This window comes from Onychomys torridus, chromosome 8 (assembly GCF_903995425.1).
Source record: "Onychomys torridus chromosome 8, mOncTor1.1, whole genome shotgun sequence".
In the NCBI taxonomy this organism is placed as follows: Eukaryota; Metazoa; Chordata; class Mammalia; order Rodentia; family Cricetidae; genus Onychomys; species Onychomys torridus.
Genome location: NC_050450.1, coordinates 48,259,188 through 48,265,985, shown reverse-complemented (window position 1 = coordinate 48,265,985; position 6,798 = coordinate 48,259,188).

Below are 6,798 nucleotides of genomic sequence, written 5' to 3'. Positions count from 1 at the left end.
AGAGGCAAATCCAGGGGAGAGGTGCTGGGAGCCCACTGCATAATTCTTGAGTGTTTATTGTGGCTTGAAAATTTTTGAGATAGGAAATTATTAAGGTATGAGTTTTCTACAAAAAATAAAAAAAAATGCTTAAGTCTGTGGTGTAGTTCTATGATAGAGCTCTTGCCAAGCAGAAACCCTGGGTTTGACCCCCAGCGCTGTGTACCGAACGACACCCCCCAAACACACAGAACCGGCTACACACACATGGAACGGTACAGAACAAAGACACCTAGGAAAGCATTGTAGTGCCCTCTGTAGTTCCTCTGTGTATGAGGGTGAGTCATGCCATGAGTCATGGCATGAGACCAAAATCCTTTGCATATGTGAAGTCAGTCTCATGCTTACACACGGTCCGGTCCGTTTGGGCTGAAGCTTCCTGAGAACCGGAAAAGCAGACCTGGTGGGGGTGGGACTTGTGGACTCGCAGCAGCATGCGGCTTGAGTCTGCAGCCTGCTTGATTTTTCCTGCATTTGCTCTCAGTTATCAAGACAAACATTTTCAAGTCTACAAGATAGAGCCATGGCTGCTAAGCGTCCACCACTCCTTCCCGTCTGTTGACATGGGCCACTTGTCCCCACTTCTCTGTGTCTTATGTGCCAACTTCTGTGGGGCAGTCTTCAGCTGCTGGAAGAAGTCCCCTGCAGTTGCTCTTCTGGCTGGATCTGCTCCCAGCTTCTGTTTCTCTGAAAACGTATTTACTTTGCCTCATTTTCCTTTTCCTTTTTAAAAGATGGAGCCTTGGGGCTTGTCTCAGTTAGGGTTCTGTTGCTGTGAAGTTACCATGACCACAGCAACTCTTTTTTTAAAAATATTTTTTAAAAGATTTATTTATTATGTATACAGTGTTCTGTCTGCACATATCCCTACAGGCCAGAAGAGGGCACCAGATCTCATTACAGATGGTTGTGAGCCACCATGTGGTTGTTGGGAATTGAACTCAGGACCTTTGGAAGAACAAGCAGTGCTCTTAACCTCTGAGCCATCTCTCCAGCCTGGCAACTCTTATAAAGAAAACATTTAATTCAGGTCCTCACTTACAGTTTCAGAGGTTCAGTCCATACGTGCTGGCAGATGTGGTGCTTGAGAGTCCTACATCTTGCAGATAGCAGGAAGGAGACTGTGACACTGAGCGAAACTTAAGCGAAAGACCTCAAAGCCCACGTCCACAGTGGCACATCTCCTTCAACGTGGTCATACTTACAGCCACACCTCCCAATAGTGCCACTCCCTTTAGGGGCCATTTTCTCTCAAACCACCACAGGGCTGGAGAGATGGCCCAGGGTTAACAGCACTTGCTGCTCTTTCAGAGGACCCAGGTGAAGCTGGAGACCTTCTCTCCAGCCCCCGCCAAGCCCTGTTAGTCTGACAGCCCAATTATAAAATAAACACACAGACACTTATATTATTTAAACTGCTTGGCCATTAGCTCAGGCCTACCATTGTCTAGCTCTTACGCTTATATTTAGCCCATTTCTATTAATCTATACTTTGCCCACGTAGCTCATGGCTTACTGGTACCTTGCATCTTCCTTGTCCTGGCAGCCACTGGCAGCTCTCTCTGCCTCTGCTTTCTCCTTCCCAGAATTCTCTTCTCTACTTGTCCCACCTATACTTCCTGCCTGGCTCCTGGCCAATCAGTGTTTTATTTATACAGAGCGATAGCCACAGCACCCAGGTTTGGTTCGCAGCACCCACAGGGTGGCTCACAACTCCAGTTGCAGGGGATCTGATGCACTCTTATGACCTCTGTGGGCACCAGGCACCCAAGTGGTATATGTGCATATATACAGGCAAAATACTTACAAACATACAATATAAAAACACTAAAAAAGGAAGTCTTGCTATGTTGCCTGGGCTAGCATTGAACTCATGGGCTCAAGGGGTCCTCCTCTTGCTTCAGCTTCCCTACTGGGTTAGAGTAGATAGGAGTTTGTCACCATGCCTGCTTTGGGCCTTCAGTTTTGAAGAATAATTTCACTTAACCAAAACAAAGCCTTGACCCCATTCATTCAGCAAATAGTTGATGAGTTCTAAGTAGGCACCAGGTACATGTAGGTACAAGATTCAAGGGTAGCTGAAGTGGAGTTCTTGTTCTCTGAGAAGGGAAGAGTGTGGCTGGCAGAGGAAACTAGAGGTACCAGGGCCCCGAGACTGGCAGGAATGGACAAAGAGGCCAGTGAGGTCAGAGTGAGTCCGGCTTGAAGGAGTGTCCATCTTCTCAGACTGTGCTGGGATGAGACCCTGAGCTTGCAAGAGAGATGAACAGCCACAGAGAAGGGGCAGGACCAAGAAGGGTTTTAAGCACCCACCAAGTGAGCGCTTGGACTTCTGGGGATCACATCTGGTCCCAGGGAGGTGGGTTTTAGTGTTGGGTGAAGAACAGTCTCCACCTTGGCTCTTTGAACGGTGGGTTTTAAGGCTGACCCTTACTCAGTGACTGTGGGGTCCATTTCCCCAGGACAGAATACAGCCTCTGCCTCCACAGGGCTGCTGGGTGGCTTCCAAGAAGCCAGAGGCTCTTGAAGTGCTGACTCTAGGGTTTGCAATCCCGCAAGAACACAGATTAGATTTCCATGGTTAGGAGTTTGAGAGTCAGAGAGAGCAGGCCACTTCCCCCAGGCTTCACAGCCAGTAAGTGGTGGGGCAGAGAGGCCAATGGCAAGAGGTAACTTTAGTTTTCAGCTTGGATGGTAAGTAGTGTGATTTCCCATTCCACAGACAGGGCCTGTATGGCTCAGAAAGCTGCCTTGCCCAAGGCCCTCAGCTTAGAGTAGCAGAACTGTTCATCCAGCGTTGCTTACTGAGTGCCTGCTTTGTGTCAGGCATAGTTTGAGGTACCCAGGGAAAACAGAAAACCACTGCCCTGGTGCGGTGCACATCCTGGTGCCCAGAATAAAGGGGCAAGTGAGATAGAGTTGCTAGACTGTGACAGGGCTGTGGGGAGAAATCAGGTTGGCCAAGGGGAAGGAGTACCTTGATGGGTTGGCATTCACAGCAGGGTGACATCCAAGTGCAGTCTGGAGTGCGTGAAGGAAGGATCTGTGAGAAACCTGGGGAAGAACATCCATGCTGAGGCAACAGCACATATGAAACCGCTGGTGGGAACACATGGTAAAGATACATGTCTCAGTCACTGTTCTGTTGATGTGAAGAGGGGCCACGACCAAGGCAACTCTTAACAAAAGAAAGCGTTGAATTGGGAGCTTGCTTACAGTGTCGGAAATTTAGTCTATTATCACTGTGGCGGGAAGCAAGGCAGCAGCCGTGGTGCAGATGGTGCTGGAAAAGTAGAGGGCAAATCCTGATCTGCAGGCAGGCAAAGAGAGACACTGGGCCTGGCATGGGCTTTTGAGACTTCAAAGTCAACCCCCAGTGACACATTTTCTCAAACAAGGTCACACCTCCTAAGCCTTTTCAAATAGTGCCACTCCCTGATGACTAACCTGAGCCTAGAGGGCCATTCTTATTCAAATGATCACATTATGTGGAGGAGCTGCAGGGAGGCCAACAGGAAGCAAGGGTTAGTGTACTTTGGAGGCTGCGGTGCAGAGAAGGCCCACCAACACTGGAGGCCATGACGGGGTCCTCAGCTGGCTGATATCATGGGGAACTGGTTCAGATGTATTAATTCATGTGCCCTTTCGCCACCACGTAGGCCACTTGGGGAAAGGGCTACTTGCCTAGTGCGGAAGGGAACATGTGGGAACTCCGCAGAGCTTGCATCTCAAAATGATCTCTGCTCTGGAAAGATCTCCCCACCGCACCTAATTCTGCCCGCACCCCTCTCCCCCAGCCTGTTCACGGAGAACAAGTGTACTCAAGACAGGACGCTTCCTTTATGAATAGAAAATAGACTGTGAGCTGGGAAAGGATTAGGCTGTACCAATCTCCAGGAGCTACTACATCCAGATTCAACATAGAGGGAAGGCAGCATGGAGGCAAACCTCTGGCCCAAAAGGACCATCTGGAACAGCAGAGGGGGGGGGGGGGGAGAGAGAGAGAGAGAGAGCTCTAAGGATTAAAAAAAGAGGTTCATGTATTACAACTTTAGAAATGGAGAGTGGAGTAAGCAGGCATCAAGCATGGACACTCCCACAGAGGAGCAGGCTCTGTCAAGTGGTGAGATCCCCATCATTTGGGGGCATGTAAACAGAGTCATTAAAGAAAATCCCCAGTGAGAGACTGCCTGGATGTCTTCTCTTCAAGCTCAGATGTAGAGGTTTCCAAAGAGCCCAGGCAAAAGCTTCTGCCTCAAAACATCATCCTTTGAGCTGGGCGGTGGTGGCACACACCTTTAATTCCAGCACTCCGGAGGCAGAGCCAGGCGGAACTCTGTGAGTTCAAGGCCAGCCTGGGCTACAGAGTGAGTTCCAGGAAAGACACAAAGCTACACAGAGAAACCCTGTCTTAAAAAAAAAAAAGAAAAAACAAACAAAAAAAACCCAAAAAACAAACAAACAAACAAAAACAAAAAACAAACAAAACCCCCCAAAAACCAAAACCAAAACATTCTTTGGCTTGTGACTTGAACCCCAGTTGCATTTCAAATGGCAAGTTTGGCCCCATGACACCATAGAACAACCACTCTGGTGGGGTGATTTGAGTAGGGTGACAGACTACATTGCATCAGTTCTGATGTGAGCTTTAACCTTTACCCTTCTCTGTCTCCTGAAAAAAGCAAACACATAGAAATTCACAGTCACAGTTCAATAAAATAGCCAAAGGTATCCAGTAGCTGAGAAGCCTGGACCTCCCTTGGAAAACATGTCTGGTAGATGTGGGTGACCTCTAGATAGATGCTGTCTCCTGACAAGCAGGGCTGGTGACACCGAGCAGGGCCAGGCCCCTGATCATCGTGAGCAGCACAGCAGTGGTCATTCAGAGACCAGCTCTTTGTGTCCAGTCCAGCAGTGGCCAGTGCTAGTTCCCATGGATCAGCTCCTTCACGAGTCTTACCACTGTGTATTCCCTTTACTCCAAAGCAGGGGAAAGCTGGGCTTGGTCTCAGAGCTAGTGTGTGTCCTTTAAAGCCAATGGCCCTCCTGGCTCCTTGGTCTGCTTGTCCCATCCTAGGCATTTTGTGAAGCCTGGGACCATCTGTGAGGTGGTCCCACAGAACTGAGCCAGACACCTGTTCAGGATAGGCTTGATTCTTGGTGCAGGGGTGTGTGTGTGTGGGTGGGGACGAAGTGCAGAGAAGTGGTCCACAAAGAATTAGGAATCAGCTGAGGTGGATGATGTCCTGCCTGGCCACCTTGGGCTGGTTGAGTGCCTGAGCAAATCTTAGAATTTTGGATTCTATTTCTCCATAGATCTCACTAGCTACAAAAAGCGATTGTCCTGCACCCAGTCACCTAAACTTCCACCTGCTCCCCACATTGTATCACTATGTAGAGCTCACCTGTACTTCCCATTCACAGGCTCTCCCAATGTTGTCCTGCCTCCTGGTTTGCCCTGTGCTGGCACTTGCCATACTTGGCACTTCCTCTTAGTATTCTAAAGCTGTGCCCTTCCATACTATCTCAACTAGCCTGCAGTCTTTCCCACCATACTGCTTACTCAAGTTATTACCCCCCCCCTTTTTTTTTAAATCTCTGGAAGCAGAGGTCAGGGATCTTGTGTTAATGTCCATAGCACCACCAGCATGAGGCATGTTCAGCAAACACTTATGAATGAATAAGGAAATCAATGCAGGAATGAGTGGGGCAGGGGTCTCTGGTTGAATCAAAGGCTCTTGGGACTTTGGGGGAACCCAGAGGAGCTGTAGTTGACCTGGCTCTACCTCTGGATTGTGCTGAGGGACACTGGCCTGGGCTTAAAAGCAAGATGGTAGAGGGGTGTATACAAAGTTGCCTATAATTCTGGTTCACTGTTTGCAGTCTCTAGTCCTATCTACCGAAGGACCCAGCTTCCTATCCTTTAGGGACCTTCTCTCAGGTAAAGCTTCCTTTACTTTATGGTGGAAAAGAATTTCAGGAGAAGCCAGTTTAAAGCAGAGTTTATTGGGAAGAAAGTTTAGAATGGATATAAGCATGGGAGATTAAAAAGAGGAAGTGCTCAGAAGAAAGACACTGAAAAATGTGGGTATGGGCTTCTCAGAGGAGAGCCACACTTAAGTGTTTGTAGCCCAAATATGCCATTCTGGTGACTCTCAAGTTACATCTTAGAGGGTTGATAACCACACTCCTCGACATATGACATCATAGGGTGGCTCCAGATGTGCCTTGGTTAGGATGGTAGTCTAGAAAAACAAACAGTGGGTTGCATAAAGGGGTCAAGAAATATCTTTTGCTGTAAATAGGGTTTGTGAGACTCCTAGACAATTGTAGGTTTGTAACTGGAAAAGGAGAAAGGCCATAGACTCTCAGGCTTTAAAACTCAGTGAATTGTTATTTTAACATTTTTATTTGAAAATATCCAGCAGGGCGGTGGTGGTGCACGCCTTTAATCCCAGCACTCGGGAGGCAGAGCCAGGCAGATCTCTGTGAGTTCGAAGCCAGCCTAGTCTACAAAGCTAGTTCCAGAATAGGCTCCAAAGCTACACAGAGAAACCCTATCTCAAAAACGAAACAAAACAACTCCCCCCCCAAAAGAAAATATCCATATCCATATAAGAACTCCGCCCCCGCCCCCCAAAAAAGAAAATATCCATATCCATATAAGAGGAACACTTTCTGTACATAGGCAACTTTCACAGCAAGAGTTAACTGTGCTGGAATCCTTGATCCTCAGCTGGCAAATGTCTTACAACTATA